At 35.5% G+C, this 27,856-nt stretch overlaps 1 protein-coding gene across 1 annotated transcript in view; it reads right to left on the reverse strand.

Moving 5' to 3' along the window:
• Positions 1 to 18,965, reverse strand: part of CDH9 (cadherin 9) — a 95,683-nt gene extending 76,718 nt beyond the window's left edge. The window contains exon 1 of the mRNA XM_062617700.1: positions 18,670 to 18,965. The gene's annotated coding sequence lies outside the window, so the exon portion shown is untranslated. The remainder of the gene's footprint in view (positions 1 to 18,669) is intronic.
• Positions 18,966 to 27,856: the final 8,891 nt, after the last annotated feature.

Raw genomic sequence — 27,856 nt, forward strand, 5'->3', positions numbered from 1 at the left:
GACAATGGCTAACGGCTTAAAACTTAAACAGGGGAAGTTTAGATTGGATATAAGGAGGAAATTCTTTCCTTTTAGTGTGGTGAGGCACTGGAATGGGTTGCCCAGGGAGGTTCCTGTGCTCCTTCCCTGACAGTGTTCAAAACCAGGCTGGACGAGGCCTTGGGTGATATGGTTTAGTGTGATGTGTCCCTGCCCATGGAAGGGGGTTGGAACTACATGATCTTAAGGTCCTTTCCAACCCTAACTATTGATTCTATGATTCTATGATCTAAATTCAGAATTAAATATATCTATAAAACCAACATTATTTGATTACTACTCTTATATTAGGAAAAAAATCTTAAACCATAGGCTCTGTCAGGATTCACTCCTTTTTGTTGATTGATTACTTTTGATAGTTTAAAACTTTCATCACATTTCACACATCATAAAACACCTTATATTTTACACACATAATTTATATTCTTCTAAAAATGTTATATGTCTTTTAATTCTTCTAGGATATGTTCAAGAATTTCATGAAGCCAATGCACACGGAAGTCTGTGGACTTTTAACTGTGTCACAGTTATGCTGAAAATTTTCAAAGAGCAACCCAAATGACCGTTTATTTTATGCCTCACTCACAGTTCCTAATGAAGTAATAACAGTGCAGGAACAAATTTTGTTCCTTTCTGGTGACTTGTCCAGACAGTAAGTGTTTTCCATCAATCTTCTGTTTATGGTTCTCCTTCATTTTGTATTAACAGCACTGCTAAACTAAGGAGTAATCCATAAGAGAAGTTTATGTTCCAGTTTTTATAGGTCCTTGATAGACTAATATTTACCATATTTCAAAAATATTACAGCTACAGTCCTAGCTGGGAAATGCATGCCTACTTTTATAGAGTTTAGATATCTGCGATATAATTGTATTTTGCAAAAAAAATGGTTTTATTGGCTGCATTTATCACTGCTAATCAAGATATGGGGGAAAAACAGAGCCCCTTGTATTATTTTTTGGTGTTAAGGACAGGCTGAGTTTTCTTATTATTGAATACTAGATATATGCTGTCCAAGAGAGGGAGCCACAACATTATTTTATATCTTTCCACTTTATGAGACAATGAAACTTCATCCAGTCTTTTGTTCTTTTTTCTTAATTGTACTTGATGTTTGCTCTGGGTTTTTGTTTTGTTGGGTTTTTGATTTTTGTTTCACATGAATACACAACTAGATAGTACATTCTAATCTTATTGTAGCTAAATTAAATGGTTTTACTAAATATAAATATGTTTAGACAAGAGCTGGGCTGCATCAAAAGCAGCATGACCAGCAGGTCAAAGGAGGTGATCCTGCCCCTCTACTCTGCTCTCGTGAGACCTCACTTGGAGTATTGTGTGCAGTTCTGGTGTCCTCAACATAGAAAGAACATAGAACTGTTGGAACAAGCCCAGAGAAGGCCCACGAGGATGATCAGGGGACTGGAATACCTCCCATATGAAGATAGGCTGAGAAAGTTGGGGCTGCTCAGCCTGGAGAAGGCTGCGTGGAGACCTCCTAGCAGCCTTCCAGTATCTGAAGGGGGCCTATAGGGATGCTGGGGATGGACTATTCATTAGGGACTATAATGGGTAATGGGACAAGGGGTAACGGGTTAAAACTTAAGCAGATTTAGATTAAACTTAAACAGTTTAGGCTGCATATAAGGAAGAAATTCTTTACTGGCACTGGAATGAGTTGCCCAGGGAGGTTGTGAATGCTCTATCCCTGGTGGTGTTCAAGGCCAGGCTGGATAAAGCCTTGGGTGGCATGGTTTAGTGTGAGGTGTCCCTGCCCATGGCACGGGGGCTGGAACTAGATGATCTTAGGGTCCTTTCCAACCCTAACTATTCTATGATTCTATGATTCTGTAAGAGAAAAACATCCTGTCATAAAAAAATGCTGATTCATTTCCCTTGCTCTTGATTCCACCACATGCTTTTTTTTTTGCTAATTTAGAGAAAAGTTGAGTCTCTCTATACTCATTTCTCACCTTATGAAATAGAAAAAATATATAGTTATTAAAGAAGAGTGCTGAGGCATTTGCTAAACATACTTTTATTGCTTGTTGCTGTAGGAAGTGAGATTGACATATCACTCTTCATAACTGATGAGATGTCCAGTTCTATGAAAACTTCGCTTGGAGGAACACAGCACTCATAAAGGCATTACTCATATTTTGGAAAGAATGGACTGGATTGACTTCATATCTGAAAGTTCAGTAGACTAGCATATATCTAAAAGAGTAGAAATTAGAATAGAAATACAGAGAGTGATAAATAGTACTTGCTTTGCTCTCGTAATTTCTTTAGAGCATTCTCTTTATCTCTCCCTGATATTCTGCATACCTCATGGGGAGACAGGCACACCCCAGTAAGCCTATTGTGAGGAGGGACTTTGGTATTTTTGACATCAGACAAACATTGATAGTTATTTAATCCTTTTCTAATATTTTTTTAATTGAAGTATAGGTTTGATTTGCCTGTTGCTTTACAAAAAAAGCTCTCTTGCTGGTTTGGCTGTGACCATATCTCATTATTTGGTAGTGACATAATTGGCAGAAAGTAATGTTAATATTGATATTACAGACCTATTTGGTAAAGAAGAAAATACAGGGCAATTAAAACCCTAGATATCCAAGTCAAATGCAATTCCTGTAGTTGAAAGCACCTGTGTTGAAATATTTATGAAAACATACATGAAACTTATGTGAAAATATGTTACCCCTTGTATAGAATGTGTTTTTTTTTTAATTGCTTCTAGTATTAAAATAAGAAAAGATGAAGGCAAGTATAGGGGAGGGAAAGGGAAAGTGTTTCAAGAAGAGGAAAGAAGAGAGAGAATACAAACACTTAAGAACAAAAAAGCTGCAGGAAAGGAGGACAACTGTTCTTCAAAAAGTACAGAAATTTAAATGCAAGTTTCCATAATGCATATTCAGTAGATAAAGTTTGGCTGTCCATTAGAATCACTATTTTCACTTAATCGGTTCAAGAAACATGGATTTGACTTTTTCAGAGCTTCTGAGTGCCAGGAATTAAGCTAGTTTTATAAATGCTTAGAAAGTATGAAAACAGTCTATGTTACATTGGATCTACTGTTTTATTTATTTTGAAATCCACTAAAATTTTCTGCCCCTAGCCTTTTCCTTACTGAAAATATATGCAATAATAGTACTTTCTACATGTGTTTTAAGAGCCTCTGCTGCTTTCTGTGGAACTTCAAAGGTACACATGCCTGGGAATAAGCATAGTTCACGGAAATCAGTGTCTACCACAGTAGTACCTGAAGTCATCTATCTGTTTCAATTAAAAATATAACATATAAATAAGTTTTAGAAAAACTTCTTTGCTATTGGGGTTATGATACATTTTAAGAATTATTCTACTGCAAAGTAGACAAGTAGGACTAAGTAGAAAAGCAATCAACTGAATAAAGTACGGCAGAATAAACATTCCACCTTAAAATAGTTCAGCTGAACAAAGCATCTAAGCAGTTTCTTCTTCACTTTGAAATACTTTAAATCAGTTTTGCTTAGGAGATATCCCTTTCCACATAAGGTCAATACAGTCTATGACATGCCTTGTCAGAACAGCTTGTGACTTGCTTTCTCAATAATTTGTTCCAATACATTTGAACTCAAAACTTGAACAAAAGATGTTTACAGCTATTTATGTTCAACAAGTTATTATTTGTTAAAAGGTGTTCACCTTTCAGAATTTACTATCATGCAAATTTCCTGTAAAAGAGAACTTCTTTAATTGGTGTATTTTAAAGTTTATGCTTTTCAGATTTAATATCAATATTTCAGGAGCTTTTATTATATTGCCTCACCACATGAAATGGCTTTTCACTTCACAACTTCTTTTGTGACATAGTAGGCTTTACTAGTTCATATGCAATAATAAAACCACTATAATTATTGAAGACCTTGTTATCTAATACAGAATTAAATACTTTATCTTAATTTCCAGATTGAGCCCCTACACACACTTGTGTTATAATGAAAGTGAGTAATTTTGAACATAACTTAATTTCATAAAATAAAACAATAAAAAAGGTGTTATCAGTTGCCTTTAAGCCATCATAAAAGAAATTAGGAGCTTGAGGTTAAACCTATTTCTTGATCTTTATCTTTCCCTTTTGGTCTTGATGAATACATAAGAAAATACACTTGTTAACATCAGCTTCTGAGTGTTGAAATTATAACAGACAACACATTGAAAAATATACTACAAGTGAAACTTTCATCATTTGGGTGTGAGCCTTATGAGTTAATTAAAAATAGAAATGCTTACTCCAGCCATATTTTTACTTTCTGATTTCCCTGCTGGCATTTGAAAATATGCACACATTTTCTCCAATTATGTTCACTGAAGTTCTTTTATGTGCCATCAGGCTTACTTCAAATACTCCATTACCAAGTCAAAACCACTCATACTTTCTATTTATTGTTTTGTTTTAATCATGTGAGTCCTCTGTCATAGAGTGAATTACATTTAATGCTTAATTACAGTTTGTTTTTAACTCAGGTTGTATTTGCACCTATCACTAAAAAAAGATGGTCTTCATAGCTGAAATTCCCAATTTATGGTGATTTCTCTATAACATATAATGTTTATTTTTCTTTTTTTTTTTCTTTCTGAAAGCCAAAGCATTCTGGATTTTTCTGATGTATTTATTTCAGTATCATCTTTCTTTTCACATGCATTCAAAGCTTAAGTGTGGTAAGCCACTTTTTATTTTTATTCTTCTTTCCTTCTCCACTTACACAGAACAGTATTTCAATAAACAAGGTGTATCTTTTCTTTTCTCCTCTTCCTTCCCTGAACAGTATTTGCCCTGTTCAGGTACGCATAGTATTGTTCAGGTTTTTGCTGTTCTAGTCTTTGCAGGAATTTTTAGCTCTTTCTTCCAAGTTGCATAAGTCAGAAAATATTCTGCTAACTTCAGTGGCTTACAGCTAGGTTTTATTGCATTTCTGTAAGTTTTTTTACTTTTTGTCTGGCATAAGTCAGCGTCTCTGTCTTTTAATGAAATTTTAATATATACATTTTAATGCCTTTTAAAGCAACGGCTTCTTCAACATGTTATTAATGTATAAATTTGATTTTGATTTTTTTTAACTAAAGATTTCTTAGCCCTGTACAATTTTTAAAATTGTGTGCTTTGTGCTTATCAATTGCTTTAATTATAAGGTACTCAAGTATAACTATTTGTTTTATTGAATAAAATAATTTATTATTTTTATAATCAGTATGTTCACAGTCTTCCATTTATCCTGTTTTAAGTTATATTGAAATTATATTTCACTCTCATTATAATAGCTGAAAAAGGTATAATTTCCCTTTCTTTCCCAGACTGTGCAGCAAGAAGCTGAATTTTCCTCTAACTATTCTCTGATGTATCCAAAATCAGTATTTGTTGGCATTTCATGACATTTAGCTTGCAAAGAAAAGGGAGTTATTTCACTTGTTTGTCTGAATACTGATGCTTTATGTGCGGAAGAAACTATGTTTTTAAAAAATAATTGAATTTTTTCGTCAGATATTGTATGTCAATTGGCTTTGTCATGTAATATTATATATCTACTCAAATTATATTCATGTGAACGTTATATAAACTAATGTGGATTCTCTACACATAACAACCCCTGTTAAAGAGTATGAAGAGGCTGGAAATTAAAAAATTCTTATACTTTAACATTAGCCCTGACTACACACAACAGTTGTCCCTTTTCCCCTTTGTTGGTTGCTGTTTTCCAGCTAGTGGGCTCCGGTGTGGGTCAGACACTTCAGGCATTCCTGAACAAGCTGGTGCTCAGCTGTGTGCAAATTCTGCCCTTCCTGTCTCTTTACAACTTTCATCTCCTCTGCTTGTCTTATCAATGACTATGACAGTATTTCCTCCCTTTATAAAGATTGGATCTAAATACTACCAATGTCCATGTGAATATTCAGCTAGATCATGTTGAGCTTTCCATCAGGACTATGTACACTTCTGATGCTTACCTGAAGCTTCTACTTCTCTGCTTTCACAGAACACTGTAATACTTTGTTGTAATTGTTAGCTGTTACTTGGTAATTTCTGAGGGCCACTACATGAATAGTGATTTACTTGATCTCTAGCATAACATGGATATTTCAGTTCACTGATAGAAGGATAAAACCATATCATTACAAAGACATTACATATGATACACTAATATTATTTGTATCATTTTGTCAGGTTCTATTATTTCTTCTTCAAGATCTAATTTCAGTATTTTATTCTGTGCTCAATGAGAAAACCTGTTATTCAAGTTACTGCATGTTTTTTTACTAAACTGTAAGCAACAACTGTTTACGCTTTCCTTTTGTATTAGTACTTTAACAAGACTTTAAATTCAGAAATAAAATTATTTGGTTATTCTTCTCTCAACTGGAGTCAAAGATAAAACTTGGACTTAAGCAATGCAGACTTATATCCATAAAATTTTCTGAACTTGTAAATAGCTTCATATTGAAACTTGACTGGTTAATAGCTCTAATTTTTAAAATGCACTGTTTGTGTCTTCCTGTCTATTATCTTGTCCTTCAGACTTATAAGTGATATCAAAATCACAGCAAAGTAAATAAAAAATTCTCCACTCTCAAATCCTTTCACAATCTCTCTCTTTGTGTGCTTCCAGTATTTGTGGCATATGTGGCCTAAGGTTACTTAGGCCACATATATTTTTATGAACCTCAAAGCAGTTGAAAATGCAGCAGACAAATGTTGTTCCAAGTTTCTTTTTTTATTGCTGCGGTTTACAGACACTATAAATATTTTCCATCAAGGAAGTGGGATTCTGTACAGCAAACTTAAAGCTGCTTGCAATTGGCATATATATTTTTTGTACGGGTCTCTTAGGAACAGGCTCCTTAGAAGTCTGGAGACTCATAAAGTAAAAACTACTCACTTAAAACAATGTATCCTTAGTGAGCTAGGTAGTGTTTTGCTGTCATGTGAGACCTGGGTTTAGTGTCTTTAATTTACAAACTATAAATTGACTTTCACTTAAATAATATGCAATATTTTTCGTACTGGGAAATTCAGAAGTTTTACTAATTTTTCTATTAGTTAACAATTGTGATTTTTTTCCAGGCAGACACTATCAGTGGCCATAAATATGACAGAAGAATATATAACTTGCAGATGGCCCTATCAAACCCACCATAATAGGATGACAAACTATGGATGTACGTAGCTTAGTTTGGATCCTATGTTTTAGCTCACTCCTGGCCTTTGCTGGAGGTCTCTTAATGATGCAGTACAGACATTAGCATTAGTGATTGTAAATTTCTTCCATTTTTTTCATTGTTTGAATATCAATAAAGCATTAAAACAAACATGATGGCAAGATTCATTCTTTTGGAGAAGAGGTCAGTGAGACGTCAAGTGAAGGGAAGGATCTTCTCCTCCATTTGCTAAACCAGTTTGGTCTCCAGAGTAAAGGGAAATAACTTTTTCACTGATACATCACAGTATTGTGGAGGGTGTCCTCCCCCTTTCCCTCACTTCCCTCAAATTGAGGACCACTCTGTCTGCTTCACTGTGCTCTTTTCAAACTGGCAAGTCTGTCTGATCCCACAAAACTCAATAGTCCTCTGGCTCAAACCACAGGAAGGACACAGGAAAGCAACTTACTCCAGAAATCAGTGAGACCAGACCCTAGGAAGGGCTACAGAGTATGAGAAGAGATAAATGCTAAAATGTTGTTATACCTCTGCTGTTCCTGCAGATAATAATTTTATTAATTAGCATAATGTAAATTTAGATTCTACTGGGATCTTGAGGTATTCCTGCTCCCTAACAGATGCACAATATGAAATTATAATACACCTGAATGTCACTAGTAAGTTCCAGCTTTCTAACTACACTTATTTATGCCTTTAAATGCATATATATACGTAAGTAAAGCATATGTATGTTTATGAGTTTAAATATTGCAGGGTTTTGTACTGGTTACATTTAGATTTCTTTCACATGTAATTTCATAAAACTGTGGACAATAATCCTAACGAACACAGACATGTACTTCTTATTGAATTCTCAGTGAGATAAACTGCAAGTTTTAACATCTATTCCTAGCATTAATGAACATGACTAGTAAAGTATTAAGATACACCAATTCTCAGACACAACAGCTTAATGTACCATTCCATTTCTTGAGGAAAAAAAGAAAATTACAATACATCCTACTTCCAAAGATGAACACCATTATATTTCAGGGTAAACAACAGGTTTTCACCTTTTGAATAGGATAGATACATTTGAGAAAACAATTGCTTGTAAGTGGAAGTTGTTGTTTTCTTCTATGGCTACCTTTTTATATAAATATTAATATCTACAATTCTCTTTTTTTAAAAAATAGGAGAAGAAATTATGGATGCTATGTGGCAATCCTGAAAACCCCATACTTCATTCAGTGTGCCTTAGAATTCACCACTACAGACTACCTGGAAAAAAGAGAACATGTATATTTTCCTTGTCCTTCTTGCTCTTCAGCTAAGTGGTAGTGGCTACTGGAATAGAAATTTCTGTTGAAAATGAGCATGCCCACATCACTTGACCCATCAGTTATCTGGATAAAGCTAAAATTCAGGAACAATTATGTAAAGTAGGAAGAAGTCAGCTTTATATTTTCATTGTAGAGGGACATTTATAAAAGTTATCAAAGGTACTAATTTGTCTACCTTGGGGATGATTGTTTAGATACCAATACAGTAAGGGTGAAGATATTCTGAAAACTGTATTGTAGCAACAAGATTCCATGTTTCCTGAATCTTTGTCTTTTGAGGTGAAAAACAGTGAGACAAAATGAAAGCCTCATTTTGAAATAGTTGCTTTAATTTTCTGAAAGTAGGAATTTTATCAAAATATGTAATCAGGTAGAAAGTGTATGGATATTAAACACAGGTGCTTCATTGAAAGTGATCAGTCATGCCATATAATTTTATTAAGGTGATTTAGTCATCAGTTCCTCTTTCGGGGAGTTCTTCCCTCAATACAAAGTTATTGAATAAAGTGAAAATTATTTACTGGAAATCTTGAAAGAATAAACTGAGGTTGACTTCTTGGTGGGCCTGGGGAAATGCCAGTCAGTCAGGTTCACCTCTGTGCATGATTCAATCATTGAAGAGATCATCCTGAAAAACATGTCAAAATATATTGAAGGCAGGGATGTGATTAGGGACAGATTAGGGACAGATTAGGGACAGCCAACATGGCTTTATCAAGGGCAAATCCTGTCTGATAGTCTAGTGGCCTTCTACAATGCACTGACTGTATCAGTGCACTAGGACCTACAGATGTTATCTACCTGGGCTTCTTTAATGCCTTTGTATGTTCTCCGTGATATTCTTGCTACTAAATTGGAGACATATGGGTTTGATGGTTTGACTATTAGATGGATAAGGAACTGGCTGAACAGATAGGTGAGTCAGTGGAGTCAGTGGAGTCAGTGAGTTAATGTCCAAGTGGAAACCAGTAATGAGTGGTGCACCTTGAGAGGCTGAACTGGAAAAAGTACTACTTAATATCTAAATGATATAGACAGTAAGATTGAGTGCACTCTCATCAAATTTACAGTTGACACCAAGCTATGTGGTGTAGCTGATACACCTGAGGGAAGGGATGTCATCTAAAAGGACCTTGACAGGCTTGAGGAGTGGGCCTGTGTCAATCTCAGGGAGTTTAACAGTACTAAGTCCAAGTACTGCACCTGGGTCAGGACAATCCCCAGTATCACTGCAGACTGGCGGATGAAGGGATTGTGAGCATCCTTGTTGAGAAGGACCTGGTGATACCGGTGAATAAAATATTGGACAGTTTGGATGGGGCTTTGAGCAACCTCATTTAGTGAAAAATGTCCTTGTCCATGGCAGAGGGATTGAACTAGATTATCTTTAAAGGTCCCTTCTTACCCAAACCATTCTATGATTCTGGATTGATGATGTAGGCAGAGCAGTTGATTTGCTGTGTTTTCCTTTATTATTGACCAGTCTGGGCCTGCTGTTAAAGAAAAGAAACTTGAAATGGCCTGCAGAGATCTCCTCAGCTCGGAGCACATAAGCATCTTATTTACTTCATATTGGCAAGAGCATGTACACTGGAGACCTTAAAATGCAAGTGCACGCATGGCTTCAATGAAACTGATGCTGTGAACATAAAAAAACCTAAAAATAATATATTGATAGCATTATGTAGATGTAGAGATAGAGGTATATTCAAATAGATATCTCTAGATCTCTTTTTCTCACCTCTGCCTCTAAAATGATAACATCAATACAGATGTGCATACATGTATGCACGTATACATGTGTTTGTTTTCACCACAAGAAATAAAATTTCAGGATTTTTTTTATTGCCTACTCAACTCACAGGCTGACTGACATGAAATCTAATTAGTGCTAATCAACTTGAGGTGAAAGGAGCAGAAAATTAATGTGACTCATTTCTTTTTTTCAATTCTACATCAATGTCCTTCTATTTATGTTCTTTAAAAGACTGTTTTCTCAGATTTCAGTTGTCAGTCTGTATAAATTAATGATTCTGATGCTAATTGCACAGAAAGGACAGAAAAACACTACAACATGCATTTTCGTCTTGTTTGTAGTGTAGCTGCCCATAGCACTGTGTTTAAAAATAAATCAAGTAATCCAGAATCTTATTCTGGTTTACACAAATCTTTAGGCTGCTTCAGCTTTGTGAATCCATTCTGGAAGCTTTGAAGAGGAAGCCTGCCTTTCCTTCCTTTCTTCTCCAGAAAGCTAATGATTCTTTCTACCAGACTGTGAGGGTTTCCTCCAGTGGCTTTAGGCATGTCCTTTAATAATTAGATCAGGTTACTCAATGTATGTTTCTGCCCTGGCTTTGTATTGCTTCGGACCCCTATGTATAGGTCTTCAGAAAGTTCCTACTGACATGCATAGCACATATGTTTCAAAATACTGCACTTCCAGAAAATATCACTTAGTTATACTGAGTTTATAAAATTTTCTGCCAGTTAAAAAGTAGTTACATTTTTTTTTAATAGAAGTTGAGATCCTCTTTATGGCATGAGAACAAGAACTTTAATCCCGTGCTGGTTAATCCTTAAAACCCATTTTAGTTCTTTTGAACACACAAATCTGTGTCCTGGGTTCAGCAGTAGCAGTCATTTTTCTCCTTCTTGGTAGCTGGTGCAGTGCTGTGCTTTGACTTTCAGCTTGGGAACAGAGCTGATAACAATGATATTTTGGTTTGGCCAAGGACTTTGTGAGCCTCATGCTCTGCCAGGGAGGAGGGAAAGCCAGGAGGAAGCAGAGACAGAACACCTGACCCAAGCTAGCCAAAGAGGTATTCCATACCACAGCACGTCATGCCCAGGATGTAACTGAGAGTTACCCAGAAGGGCTGGTAGACTGCAGGGTTGGAGGAGGTATCAGTCGGTGCTTGGTCGGGCTGGGGGGGGAGAGTTATCAGTCGGCTGGTGGTGAGATGTTGTATTCTCTTCCCTTGTTATTTCCTTTATCATTATTATCATTGGTGGTAGCAGTAGTGATTTGTGTTATACCTTACTTACTAAACTGTTCTTATCTCAACCTGTGGGAGTTGCATTCTTTTCGATTCTCCTCTCTGTCCCTCCGGGAGTAGGGGGAGGGCAAGAAGGGGGGGGAAGTGAGTGAACAAGCTGTCTGACTGGGTTTAAACCATGACAATCTGGATTCGGACTACACAAGAACTTTCTAGTCTCTTTCATATGCAGTCGTTAGGGAATTTTCAGATGTATGCTATCTTTGAAATCCTCATTTATGTATTACTTGGTATTACTGAGTATGTCCATCTTGAGTAATCAAAGGTAAACCGTGATCCTATGTCTGTGTATAGCAGTGCAGTTCACTATTTAATCAAACAAATTCTTAGTAAATATAATGCTTAAAGTAGTTTTAAAATTTAATCTATTCTTCCTGTAGGTTTCAGTTTTGGGAAAATATTATGAACTAGTCAACGTGTTGTAGACAGGAAAAAAACATAGAGGACCTTTCTATATTTGAAACATTTATTCTTTGTGGGTTCATATTGTACGGGGCTGTTTGACAAATTTGCTCTAAAATTTAAATGTGAATTGAATGAGTGTGAATTAAAATGGAAAATAAATAATGAGTGAGTACCATTGGCAGGAGTGCTAAATCTTTTCTTCTAGCAGTACCAGCAGTTATGCTTCTGAATGTGCAACCCTAGGTACTTCCCTAAGCTGTTATCTCCTAGATTCAACCTTTTCAGATCTATGTCAGACAATATGAATGAGTATCTTTTATTTTACTTTAAAAAAAAAAACAAACAAACCAACAATTAATCTGTGGTGAGTCTAGCTTGTTCCTAATTTACTCCCCTTTTTACTTTGCTAGTGCTATTTTTTCCTTTCCTGAATGAAAGTGTCAGGGAAATGTTTTCAACCAGTAGGGTTTTTTTGGCCACTTGCAGCTGAAAACAGCTGTACTACATTTTTGGAGAATTTTTTAATTGTCTTAAAAAGTAGTTGGAGGTACATTAAATATATGGCATACTTTTCTGGTTTTAAAGTCCTGTACCTTGCTGTAGGGATGGTTTGCCGTCATGAGTAGTGAGGATTTTTCAGTAGAACTATGACTGGAAGAGCAGGCACTACCAGAAAACATATTTCTTTAAAATGTGACAAATGCTATTAAAACATTACAGACCCCTTACTTGAAGTGATATGTGGGTTCTCAGCCTTAATGATGCTACTACTGCTACCACTACTAAGCAGCAAACAGTATCTTCAGCATCATTGATAGAGAAATTCTATCTAGCTGCATGAAGGAAAATGAAGAGACTAATGATTTTTCTTTAGGACACAATGGGTTTCATTTAGTATCTTACTCCTAGAAAAGATATAAATACAGAAATAAATTCAGAAATGTGCCTTCATTTGGACAGAAGGCATGTATCGCACAAATTTAAAAACTTTAAAAGCAAGATCCGGCTCAATTTCTGGTAATCCATGGGATACAGATAACAACAAGGAATTAAGAATCTATATTAATTTTTATATTTCCAATTGCCCACAAGTCTAAATTCTCATCAAAGGTGAAATTTCCTTTCACATTTGGGAAGCAAATGTAGGGATTATTGCAAATCTTGCAGGAAATAGGAAAATAGTTTTTGCAACATAGTATTTTTATTTTTACTCTGAGAAAAATATATTTTTTCATCAGACAGAAGCATTACAAAAACACAGATTCAGCAGCCATTTTTACTCTGGCTAAGGAAAACGCATAAAAGCAATTTCGCTGGCTTCAGTGGGACTAGTCTTATTGCAAATTATTAGTCATTCTGAATAAGGGTCCCAGAATGTGGCACAATCACAAACAGCTCTCCTGACAAATAATATAAACAATTTCAAGAATTTCATTTTTAAATTACTGTGTTTACCTCATTATTTTTTTCTGCTATTACACAGGCAAAATAATTTCCCACAACCAGCACCTATACATTAAAAGTCAGAAGAAAAAACTTCTTTACAATAGTAAGAACTTCATATTTGAATCCATAAGTGTAAAGTATTATGATAAAGAACAATGGAAATGATGTAAAAGTATTGTGATAAACAACAAAGTAAGCAGGCAAAAAAATTCAGCTAAAAAGTAGCACTGCAAATTTAAGCAAACCTATTTTAATCTGTTCCTGTTTAAACAATTTTATCATTCTTCTTAGAATTTGCATGATTTGTGCTTGAGTTTATATCTATAGATATATGTATATATATGTGTGCATGGATGTATGTGCATGTATATAATAATTTTGTTCAGGAACTAGGGGTATTTTGATTTATTAAATTCAGATGTGAGTAGTTTCCTGATACCTTCTAATTATGTATAACCTATAACTGTTGGATTTTTAAATGTTAATTTTCATTTCTATTTTACCTACTTTTTCCTTCAAAGCAGAAGTAAATGGATTAACTTCAGCCTTACCCTCAACTCACACCTTTCTCACTTTACCTCTTCATCATTTCCTCAGGAGTAAATATTGAATGATAGAATACAGAGGAAATAAAGAACAACTATTTGAGGTCTTGAGTAAGCTCAAGGCAAGATCTTGAACTGAGTGTGCTACATTATTATACTTTTACAATTTCCTTTACTGAACACTCTTATACAACTTTATATTTTATTGAATTCTTTTTTAGGAGGTACCAAAATATAAATGTTGAATTCTGCACCACTGATTATCAATGTAATTGATCATCATTTTCTGAAAGTAATGGCTAAATCTATTGATGTCTGTATATATTGCTAGATAGGCTTGCATATATTATTAATTGCCTTATATTGAACTATTAAAATATACAAATTGAGATAATCTCCTTCAGACAGTTGTGTAGCTTGTCTCTAGTGACAGAAAGGCCTTCTGTTTCCATACTCAGACATAAAAGCATTAACCACAATTTTCTCTATTTCACAGAACCTTTTCTTGGATATCATTTATAAAGAGCATATTTTGAATTTGGACAAGTAATTTAGGAGCTCTTTCTCAACATACTTATGTACAATGAGAAAATGCTTTCAAAAACTCGAGTCTCTAAGCAATGGCATTGATGGCCCTATGCTTCAGTATTCTTCCAGGCAAAAGATCCAAGAAGCTGGTGGTTATTGCCCTTGAATAGGGTTTGTGAGGATGAAGGAACTTGAACACCATTTAGCACCTAGAATATTTGTACATACATAAGCCTCTCTGACATTAGCACTTTCATATCAGGAGATTCTAATATGAAAGCCGCATTGGATGAGACATGGAAAACTGAATCTAATGTGATGTTGTCTTAATGCTACTATTACTACTAAAATGTGTAAAATTTAAACATAGAAATTTACATTTAACTGGCAAAAAATATACTGCCCATCCCTTGAGACATCCTATTTTGCAGTTGCAGAAATATATTTCCAGAGAAACATTCATGGGTGTTTTGAGGCACATTTATTTTTTATGAATATTGATGCATTCGGATGAAGAAATTGGAGGACAGGGAGAGTGGAAGCCCTGGTCTACCCCTGGCTCTAACACAGATACTCCATGGCTGAGACCAAGTCAGTTCAACTTTATGCAATAATTTTTGTTTATGGGATGGAGACTATGCCACCCATCTCCTTTTGTAACCTTTCAGACATTGCAGAATGATGATTATAAATAACATACTTCACTTCCTATCTTTTCAATAATTACATCACATACTATACATTAAAAAAAATATTTCTAAAACATAGAGTTTTTCTATAATCTGTATTATACATCCAATATTTTTCCTTTTTTTCCTGAAGTCATTGACAACATTTTCCTTGAAGTAATCAAATCCCAGTTGCACTAGGATTTTGCACCTCAAACACATGGTATGATCTGATCATGACATGTCTCTTCTGTTCAGTCATGTTTGGCAAGTAGGTCTCAGCTACTGGGGTGTTTTTTATCACGATCAGTCGCTGAAAGTCAGGACAGTAACTTTCCTTTTGCCATTCAGCAATTTCCTGTTTATTTAAAAGGCAAAAGGAGAAAGTTATTGAAATTACACTTGACTGATTTTACAAAGATTCTTTTTGTTCATTTCTCTTTGCTTTATTTTTCTTCTCCTCCCACCCCCTTTTAACAAAATTTTTGATTTATTTCTACAAATGACTTTTCATAAACTCACTCACATGCAGAATGTAGTTAGCTTTCACTCAGATATCCCTATTCATGCTCAAATATCAGTGCTTCTGCAGATAGCATTTGCATGTAACACCTGCTGCAAGCCTTAGAAATTCAGAAGGCATTCTGATATGAGTAGGAGATGCATTTTTTCAAGGTTTTTGCTCCAATTGCCTTCTGCAGTTAAATAGCACTGACTGCACAAAAGAAACACATATAAGTATATATATCTATATTGCCTTGTATCCAGGTTTATACAGCCCAACATTCTTGTTAGTACAAGATTTGTGCAGGAATTGGGAGAATTTTTAGACAGTGGGCATTACTGAGTTTTAATTTTCAGTAAGGTCTTGCTGTATTTCCAGAACAGCTTTTTAAATTGGGAAAAGAAGGGGGAGGATGAAGAAAAGGAGAATCTCTGAAAATAGGTGCAATATTCTGTGTGTGTGCTACTACATGAAAAAATTAAAATTCTGAAGTATCATTTTTTACCTCATATGTCCTATTATCACCAGGTTTGGACATCCAGCAGAAGACAACAGTCTACCTTGTTTTATCTCCTGAACAAATTCATCCTCAGAGGAAACTGTCAGTCCTGTTACTTTCTATCTCTACTTCTCAAAGCTTCTGCTAGTAGATTCCTTGCAACCTCTGTTGTGCAGCTTCAGAAATTATGTTCTAATGCCAGGGCAGAAGCAAATGTCAGAATTAATTTATACAGTTCTTTCTGCAGCATTATGGTTGATAACATTTAAACTGATGGACTTAGGTTTCTACATTTTATTTCATAGATTAGTCACACAGTTAAATCATACTCATTGGTTGATCCGATGATGAGAGGATGGTGAACTTTGTGGAGCAGCAGCCAGATGAGGGGAGAAAACAGATCTTTGCGAATGGTCTGCTGTCCGAAAAGGAGAACAGCCTTTTCGCAGTGGTCACTTCTGCAGACAGGTGTGAAAATGCTGAAAGCCTGAAAATTTTACCATGGACCTGTACAAAACATATGGCAGAGCTGGTTCTCTCCACATTTTGTCTCCAAATGCATCTCCAGTCTGCTTTTTGTGCTTAGGTGAGATGTACTGGTTACTTATACAACATAATTTTTCATAATGATGTCTGTAAGACAGACTCTGGAATTAAATACTCTATTTTGTTCACACAAGTAAACATATGAAAATCTTTGATTGTTGAAATCACCCCATCAAGTTTAAGAAGACTTTACAACTGTTTTAGGTATAAGTTTAGTATGTAGCACTGATACAGTTACATTCCTACATTTAAAATTAATTTTGTTTATCTTAAGGAAAGAAACCAATAATTCTTTCTTTCATAGGCATTTGATTGATTGTATAATGTGACCTTGTAAAGTTTTATATTTTTCCTAACATAATATTACAGTAACTCTAAACAGATTTAATTCTATCTTGAATTTATACTATTACATCATGAAGGAAAAATGACAAGACAATGTAATTCCTGTCAAATTGACATTTAAATAACAACCCGTCCTTTTTAAAGTTAAAAAGTTCTTGATGTAGTTCTTAATAATCATGAGAAAAAACCACAACAGAAACATTCTAAATATTTAATTAGTCCATTCTCATTTTTTTAAAAATAGAAATTAACATTTTAGATGTGGAAAATTGTATTGCAACCAATGATTTTTAAAGGTATTGGCAATTCCTATCATTACTACCAATATTTTTTATTAAACAAAGCTTTTGAGCCCATTAGTGAAAGTAGTGAAAGTACAAATACTTGCCTCTTTTATCCATATTTGACCTTAGCAAGACAAACTATTACAGTAATCAGCAATGAAGCACAAACCTGGTGTGATTTAGGTGATACATGAGTTTGTCGCTGCCTTTAATCAGAGCAAGACTGATACACTTGTATTATTTGTTTACTGAAAATTAAAATTATCATAAGAAAATACCATTCTGTTTTTCTGACCTACTACTTAGATCTGTGAAAAAGTGAGTGGCTACTGTATGCACATTGACACACAACTGTAAGAGATATCAATTTATTTGTAGTTCATAAGCATCATTCTTTCTTTGAAGCTCATACAGTGAATGTGCATGGATGTGACCACATGTTTCTTGCATGTGAAAAGAAAAAGCAAAATGTCATTCATTGGGAAATTAGTTTCTGCTTTTTACCTCACAATCAAGTAGTCAGTTCTACATTTTACGCTTTCTGCCTTTCTGTGCTAGTCTCTGATTATACATATTAGGCTGATGATAAGGTTGGTTGTTTGGTAGCACTTCTGGAAAACAGCCTTACACATTAAAGCCTGTTGACTTTGACTTACTGCTATGAATATCCAAAGGGACATCTTCCTCAGCTCTTAATCCTTCTGAACCCTGAGCTGCCACTTCCCCCTCTAACACATATTAAAAATATAACCATTTTTCTACTCCCACTAAAGAAAAACTAAACAAAGCACCAGTACTTCATTCTTATTAGTAGTAAAGACTTCCTCCTTTTTCACCCTTTTTAATTGGGTTTGCTTTGATTAGATATTTTTGATAAAAACAAATGTGAAAGAAAGAAAACAAAGATAGCTTCTATCTGGACATGTGAAAAAGCATCCTGCACAAAAGTTAGGCTATATGGTTAAGACTACATTGCAGTAAAACCTGAAAAATGTCTAATGGCATTGCCAAATAGCATACACATTGTTAGCTTTCTAGCTGCATATAAGACAACAAGGGGTTGTCTTATATACAGCAACGAAGTTTATATTTCAGCCATTTAGTGCAATTATTTTCTTTCTGAACTGAAATCTCCCCAAAGTGCTCTGCTCACCCTGCCCCCCACCCTTCCTCCCTAAAAAGTATCTGTAAGGCACCTTTAACATTTTAGACACTTTTTAAGAAATCATCTGCTCTTCTGCTGTGGGCAATTTCAGTGCCAAAGAAAGTTAATCTACTCACCGTGTCTGTCAGCATGAGCCTAGCTCTCTCCATTCAATGCTGCTTCTTTACCTGCTTCCTCCCTTCTGCCTGTTACTGTATCTCCAGCATTATATGCACTTGCATCTAACTACATCTCCCTCTCTCCCAGCATCACTTTTAAGTCAGGCAGGCAGGGAGCTGAAGCCAAAGGGACTCTCTATCTGATTAGTTTCTATTCAGTGCCCCTGCTTAATCAGAAACGTCCCTTACAGACAGAAATGTTGCTGCCGATAGAACCGCAGTGCTCAACATGAGAAGGTTTGGGGCTGGCGGGGGGGCAGGACTACGACTTTGACAGCTATGCAGTGATTTGCAAGTGAATGCAGAGGGAGGGTTCAGAGAGGAGGGCTTTGTTGAGGACCCTCTTATTAACTAAGGCTTAAATACAGAGACGCATGCTACCAGCTCAGTTTGGTATGTTTTCAGTCTTAATAGTAAGGGTAAAGGCATGTTCATAACCCATGAATTACGTGGAGAAAAAACTTACCCTGATTATCTACATTAGCAGTACAGTGCTATTAGTTGCAAATAGTCAAAGAATGAAAAAATATTCTGTAGCACTACAGTGAAAAATTATTTTAAGTAGAAAGAATGAAAGGTGTGGGAGATTGCCCCCTGTACTCAGTAGGTTTAAAACACTAGGGTCACAGCTATTGATAATGATGGACTTGTCAGGGTACCTGAAAATGGACATAATACAAAGTTGCAAAGGGTGTTTCAGGAATTGTAGCTAATAATGTTCATGACTTACACAGAAATATAGGGTTTTGCAGGCAACAGCATAGAATTTCCTGTTTCCTAGTGCAGCCTGTTTGGATACAAGTAACCATTCCTCCCTCCTGTGTCATCAGATGTTCAATATTACAGAATATTGTGGTTTGCTTGAACTAGCATCTTCAACTGAAGCTTAAGACATGACCTATTAGAATGAGAGAACTGGAGTATCTTAAGTTCTGGGTTTCGATCTGCTATTTGTGCATTTTTGTGGGTTTCTGAGTACAAATGGCTATTTCAACCACTGGCATAAGATCAACATTTGCAATGAGACTTCTAGGAATTGCTACACTGTAATCATTTTCTGTACCAACAAACCCTGAAGGTAGCTTTCATGACATGTCTGTTGTGGACATCAGTAGAATAACTGAAAAATGAAATGCTGCAGAGTGTAGTTCTCTGGGCTTGTAGCATAATCAATTTAGTACCAAAATTTCCTCTTATAAAGATGGATCATGAGGCTAACTTCTAATTATGAAATATCATTAGGGTTAGTAGGGTTCATCAGTTGGGCTGAACAGAGGAATATGTTTATTCTGGTGGAGAAATTTTGCTGTAATAAAATGAATATTTTCCTCAAATAGCCAGTTGAGAAACCTAAGTAAATTATTCCTTTTATGCTCTTATTATTGCTTTAAAAGTACTGTTGATGAGCTCAGCAGGCTCATATTTGCAGTACACTGTTTCTAATGAGAACCATTTCACCATTAAATCCCATTTGAAATGATTAAAGGATTGATTCAATTCATGTAGACGTCAGTCAGAGCCCTTCCATTGATTTTAATGGCAGTTAAATTGGGCCATGAATGAACTAAGCCTTCTCTAAGATTGCTACACATCCATTAAATCAATATTTGCATATGTGTAACAGACTGCAGAATTTGGTCTAATACTTTGAAAATCAAAAAGCAAAATATACACCCAGAACAATATCAATTACTATACCTTAGCTAAAATGTATAATGCAAAGGTTTAATAACTTTCATTGCGTAGGAGGTCCATTTTATCAGTGGAACTGATGGAAGAAAATATTTAGTATAGTCTTTGCGTCAGTCATCATAGGGGAGAGTGAAAAGAAAAGTTACAGACAAGTGTACATCTCTGATGCCCTATGGTCTCTGCGTAACCTTAAATCTCGAGGATCCTAAAAGATATTTTGTTAATAGGAAGATGGCTGGATGATAAAAAGGCATGAGTAATGGCTCTACGCTTATCACTGTACTGGCTTTTTTTCACCATTCTGGCTGCTCTTAAGGAACATTGTGGCTACTCTAATCAGTATTAGGAGACCATCCAGGTACAGAGAGACCCTTGAAACTGCACAATGCTTCCTTAAGCTCTAGAAAACATTATTCAGTGTCAACAGGAGGACTGGCCTCTGCTTTACAGGCAGGCATAGCTCTGTTTAATACCATCGGATGACACAGATAAATAGCAATGGCTCCATTTCTGTTGATGCCATCTACAAGTTTGTAGTAAACCAGGCAACGTTATTTATATTAGACAGCATAATGCCTGCTATCTCACATATATTTTCCATGGTGTTGTAAATATAGCATAGTTACTACTACAGGGGAAATATTGCAATTGTGTAGTTGTCGGGGTTTACACATTCACAGCTAAGAAGCACTTCTAATGCAAACAGTGTTACATGATTGGGGGTAAAAAGTTTTGCAATACACACTGTAAATGGAATACACATCAAAAGTAAGCCAAAAATGCAAAAAGCATAGGCGTGACAGCAAATAGGGAGAGATGGGTGGAAATCTGAGGCTGTGCTTTAACACACAGAAGGCTACTACTCCATATAGGGGAAGAAAACAAAATGCTCCTTCTGAAAAAGAGTGGGTAGTGGAAAGAGATATGGAAAAGCAGAAAAGTGGGTAAGAAAGTGAGAAAAGCAGAAAAGGGTAAGGTGGAATTACTTTCAGTGCGAGATAGACTGTATTTCAGTTTTATGAAGTCTTTTTTGGAATCAGGTCTCTTGTTTTTGACCCCTGCTCATCTTCCTTTCTTTACCTTCCTAAAGATTTATCTGCTGGTGTTCATGGAAGCAGTGATTACATCCCTAATATTTCTTGAAATTCTGAATATTTCCTTATTTCACAGAGGCTAAGATCACTCAGTGGTACACAGAGTTAGGCTGGTTGCCATGTTAAATCAGTCTGAGTTCAGTCACTGTTTCCGATCATCTTTTCTCCCTGACATGTTTACACTTAACTTGTTTAGGCAGAACTAAATGCCAATAAAACTTCAGAAGAAATCTATTTTTATTTCCAGATTTTTCTACCTATATACACTCAGCAGATGATGTCTGGAAATCTGCCAGTGTGATTCTCATGCAAGCTCTTCCCATGCTTCTAATAAAGCAAGGCAAGCCTGAATTCTCACAAATATGTGTTCCCACAGATGTCCTAGGATCTTTAAAGAAAACCTGGTCTGGGATTTGGTAGTAACAACTTCCCTTCCATATGCCCCTTTTATGAATTTTTTCCATTGTCAGAAATGTTAAATATGTATTTAATCTTTCTCAAATAAGAGAGTCGATGTGATCCTAGAAAAAAAGAGCAGATGAACAGAATAGAACAATCAAGAAGCATATAAGTAAGAAAAGCTTCCCACAATTCACAAGAACAAAGCTAACAGTTGTGCAACTGCAGCTCTGTACATTTTCTGGAGCCTTTAGGATTCTGAAACATAAAGAAACTGGATCAAATAATTACCACTAGTTCAAAGACTAGTTCTAAACACATCTGTATTTTCACTTAGTCAATCATTTCAAAAGAATGTGATTAGCTCCTTTTCCAGCTTTTTTCCAAGCTTTCTTCTCTTTTTCTGTAAAAGACTTTAAATGATTCATTTGTTAACGACCGATGAACTACATGACTTTGAAAGGCTGTCAGAGCGTTACCAATCAGACCTGATAAACAGTAGATTTTGGCTGCCCCTTTTGTTATACAAAGGATAGGGCATAAGAGAGAGAATAAGAAATCTTCTCATTTCCCACTTTTGAACCTCTCCCTTTGGTACAATAATGCAAGGAATTCTATGATGTCTAAAGGAGAATTACATTATGCATATGCTCCAAGCTTCCAGTAAAGACATGAGGGGAGGGAAAACATATATATGGGAGCGGGGGAATAACATGTAACAAGACTCAAAGATGGTAAGAACAATTAGAAATTGCTAAACTTTGAGCTTTTTAAAACAAAGCAAAGTTAAACCATATATAAGGCAAACCTGTGCCACACAGACCACTGGATAAGGCTAACATGCCTCCAGACTTATTTATGTTTCTATTTTGAGAAATACAGTAGTAAAAGATTCAACTAAGAATATATGCAATAATCAGTTTCATAGCTTAATCTCTATATTCTGTTTACAGCATCTTAAAGTCAATTATATCCCTAAATTTGAATTTGCCCCAGCTTGGTAAAAAGCCAATATTTTTTTTTTTTAGATAGTTGGCACAGAATGATTGCAGTTATTTGCATACACACACACAAACATGCATATGCATATATTCACACCTTCAACACAATCCTACTGGAAAGTTTGTTTATCTCAATAAAGTGAAAAAAGTAATTAACTTGATTTCATGGGTTGGATAGGTAGAAAAATATTTTTAGACTTCCCTAGAAGTTTCAAATTTATTAGTTTGTTTTCAATTCTTTTTTTTTTTTTTGCTACCCATATATCAGTGCGCCGTGGTTTAAACCCAGCCGTAAACCAGAAACAAGTAGTCTCTCTCTCACTCCCCCCTCTTCCTTCCCCCACTCCCGGAGGGATGGGGAGGAGAATTGAAAGAATGTAATTGAAAGAATGTAGCTCCCACGGGTTGAGATAAAAACAGTCCAGTAACTAAGGTATAACACAAACCACTGCTGCTACCACCAATAATAATAATAATGATAAGGGAAATAACAAGGGAAGAGAATATAACCACTCACCACCCGCTGACCAATACCCAGCCCAACCGAGCAGTGAACTAGCCCTTCCGGGCAACTGCCCCCAGTTCTACATCCTGGGCATGATGTGCTGTGGTATGGAATACCTCTTTGGCTAGTTTGGGTCAGGTGTCTTTTCTCTGCTTCCTCCTGGCTTCCCCTCCTCCCTGGCAGAGCACAAGACTCACAAAGTCCTTGGTCAGACTAAACATTACTAAGCAGCAGCTATAAACGATGGTGTTATCAGCGCTGTTCCCAGGCTGAAAGTCAAAAACACAGCACTGCGCCAGCTACTAAGAAGGAGAAAAAAATGACTGCTACTGATGAGCCCAGGACACAGTGTTATTGATCAATTCTATCTTGCTTTCTTTCCTTGGTCCGCAGATACAGTTTTGAAATATTAAAATAAGTCTGGGTTAGCTTTTGCTGATCTGAAATTTTAAAACATAAGGCTAGATTTCACAGCAGCAAGGCTTTACTATTTTCTTAGGATTTAATCACTTCAAAGCTGATTTTGAAAGTACATCGTAACTAATGTAACTATGTAATGTTAAAATGCTCTAATTTTCAATCAGTTTAACAAAACATTCATAGAAGCATTATTTACTACATACACAAAAAAGTACAGTGTTCTTAAGTAGAAGTAACAAGTATTAGATGGAAGATACTAACATATGAAGAGAAAGTAAAGTCATGTACAGAAAAGTGTGAGTGCTAGCCTGAGTTTCATGTCGTAACTCTTATAAACTGAATTCAGCACTTTATTTTGAAGTCTTGTATAAAAAATTTTTACTTCAGTAATTAAATTTGATCACAATCTTTAATGCTTTTTTTTCTTGGATATATAGGTTCACTTAAGCTATTGACAAATATTGGTTGCTTCTTGTTTATCTATCAGTTCCTTTGGAATAAAATTGTGAGCATATGATTCCTGCGTGAATTGAAATCTCTCAAAATTATTTAAATGCATTGTCTTGATCAACCCAATGAAAATGGTTTTCTGAATCTCAGTCTGCAAAATATTTTGAAACTGTTTTACTTGGGGATGGGACTTCTTATTTCTCAGAAATTTGAAAAATCACTTTGAATGGAAAATTTCTGACCTCCTTACAGTAATTACCCAATTAATTGCAATAGCAATACATTTTTATAAGATGTACTTGTGAATAAATTATCTTCAGCTTCAGGGGTGAAATAGGAACTTAAATATTCTTTTCAAACAGGAAATAAAGTTAAGGCAGTAATTTAATTTGGATACCCTAAATCCACTTTCTATTCAAAACATCATCTTTACTTCAAAACGTTACAAAAAAATAAGACTACAATGGCATTTAAGTACTTTGAGAGAAAATAACAATATAAACAAAGCATGTAATTACTTTTAAAAACTGTGCCACTCCCATGGACAGACGTAACCCACCTTCGCTTTCTTGTGACAGAAAAATCACTCTGGTGAGCCACAGCAAAGCCCTCATCTCAGGCACATTTATATGAAACTGCCTCCACCATCATTCATGTGTATGCATGCATAAAAAATACCTACCTACCTACCTAGCTGTTTTAAGGCAACGACTGCAGTCCTTGTGGTTCAGAAGAGATACAAGGATTTGTAGAGCTATATTGTATTAAAAATAATTTGCAAATATTACAACATAAAATTATAACATTTTTTAAAAAGATATTTAATTTGAGTGGAATTTTAGAATATAAGTAAAAATAATGATTTTTAAAAACCCACCCTTTATTTTCTAGAGATTAAATACTGGTATTTCTGACTTACTAAGGAACAGCTAGAAAGTACTTCAGCTTCACATGATATTTCCATCCTTAACTCCATAGCTAGAGTCATATGAGCTTTGCATGTGCATTCAAAAATTTATCACGATGAACTGATAACACTTCAGCTGTCGTTGCTTCAGAAGCTTGATGCCTAAATTCTTTGCTTACAGTGTGTGACATATGACAGTTACGAAGAGTTACTGAAAAGAAGTTGTGGGAGGAGAGGTTTTTTCCTCTCACATTGAAGATGAAGCTGATTTAGAATAACGAAAATAGCAGAAGAAGCAGCTTTTTTAAAAAAGAAACAAAAAATTGTCAGATGATGCTTTGCCCCTTGATATGACAAAAATTATCCCAAAACTGAGTAAGTCAACTTTAATTCTTTCTACATTGGGATAAATATACATGCATAAATATCTCTATTAACAGGGATCTTAGTCTGTCAATGTAGAATATTTCTAGACCTCTCCAATGTTGTTCTCTGCTTATGGATGTAAACCAATGCATAAATGCATAATATTCACAGCACATGTCATTGCTGTCCTCCATCAATTTGGCAAATCCTTATTCTGTTTACTTAGTTATTTAGATAAACTTCTTTACCTTCTGTATGGTAATACTCAAATTTCCTTCTACTACAGCCCTTGGAGCACAACCAGATTCCGTAATTGTGCTATAATTGGATCTTGAGATAGAATTAATTTCACCTGTTTTACCGGTCCAAAAATTAGACAGCTACTTTAAGCTATTTCATCTACAATCATTGGAAGGAGAAAGAGGTCTCCAGAGGAAGATTCATCCCTTTTTAAGATAGCTGTCTAAGATAGTTGAAGAAAATTGGAGTTGCTAAGCAACCTCACCTGGGTTTTTTTTTCTTTCTCTCAGCTGTCTATGGAGGGAACCCTGCTGAGAAGTTCAACTGTTTGCCTAACTTTCAGCTGCTGATGATAGGTGAGGTGAATCCTGTCCTCAAGCTCCAGCTCCTGGAGTTCTGACATGTCTATGATTATGATGCCATTTATTCAAGCGCCTCTTTTCCCCTAAATTGTTGTTAAAGCCTGTTTCTAGTCATCATGATTGGAGGGAAAGAAAGAAAGAGCAACTGAAAAACAAGGAAGAATGATTTTAGCATGTTATTTGTTCAAAAATATGATGGTCTCTCACTATTTTCTGAAAGCTTGGCTTTTCCATGCTCCTGAATTAGAAAAAGGTATCTATACATATCATACAGATACAGCAATACTGAGAGAGCAAGCAGTGCTATTGAGCAGTTTGACCTGCTCAAACTAGTTAGATTTAATGGATATATAGATAGATTCTAATAGTCATGCATGCACAAGAAGCACACAGATGATAAAGTTGTTTCTAATTAAAAGTATTTTAGAGTAGAAAAAAGAAGAAAACAACAACAAAATCAGTTTGGCAATATCAGTAGACTTCAAGGAAACATTTTGATTTGCTCAAGATTTCACCAAAGCACAATCAAGAAGTTAATGAAACCTGTTTTGGCCTTTGGTTAGTTGTCAGGACAATCAGAGTTCCTGGGCTTTGGTAGTTGATTCAGATTTGAGGGCTTGACAATAGTCTCGGGGACAGTCAGGTCTAAGATCCCCAGGCTGGAGCTGTGGTGTTGAGGCTGGGTTGTGTGGCTTGAGTGAAAGGCAGATCCCATGACTTGAGCTGGGTTGTGTGGCTTGAGTGAAAGGCAGTATCCTCTGCAGGCAAATCTTCCTGGTGCCTTGTGTAGGCTTCTCCAATGGCAATATACTTAAGCACATGGGGAAACAACTTGGTTCATGTCTTCTGAAAAAAATTAGTCCATTTTGGTATTCTGAAGAGTCCAAGTTTTTCAGGTTTTTTCTTCAGAATATTTAATTCTCCTGATCATTTTTTAAAACATCATTAGCATTTCAGCCTTTAATTTTGATTAAACAAACAAACAAACAAACAAACAATCCACCACCCTAAAGTATTTAACAATTTCTGTTTAAGTCAATTCTAATAGCATTTATTTCTCTAGTAGGAGGAGAGGAAGAGACAGAACTAATATTATGCTAGAATTTATAAGCCATCTCTATTATTATGCAAACCCATATGCTCTATTGTATGGGACTACAATCTACAGAGTGATTAGTTTCCTGGCCTTTATTTTTATAAAGCTTTGATGGTTTTATCATGCATTTATCTTAACTGGAAACATTTAGTGGCTTCAAGTCCCCTGTAATAAGGTTTCCTTAAACAACACTCATTTTTGGCAAATGTTACTCTAACCGCAACAGGATGATTTAAAAGGAGACACCCTTATGAGGGGTTTTGTGTAAGATCAACCATTCTTTATAAGTTTCAGAAGCAATACTGTCTAGATTATACTGCATTGCTTGATATTACCAGGAGGTTAATGGAAAAACCATAACCATATTCTGCAAGTGTGCAAGTAACATTTAAACTGACAGATATTAGCATAAAAATGCCATACTTGTAATTTACTTATTGGTTTTTTTCATAACCTGAAACCAGTCACTGTTTTCTACTGCACATAAGGTATGGGGATGTGAAAAAATTTCAGGAGGGAGCATAACTCAGGGTTAAAAAGAAAGGAGGCAGATGAGAGGAAAATATATTAGATAAATGAATCCAAATGGGAGGTCTGATCATCTGATTATTTT

The sequence above is a fragment of the Pezoporus occidentalis genome, unplaced genomic scaffold, assembly GCF_034315485.1.
Source record: "Pezoporus occidentalis ecotype Australia unplaced genomic scaffold, CSIRO_AGI_Poc_V1 ctg2, whole genome shotgun sequence".
Lineage (NCBI taxonomy): Eukaryota > Metazoa > Chordata > Aves > Psittaciformes > Psittacidae > Pezoporus > Pezoporus occidentalis.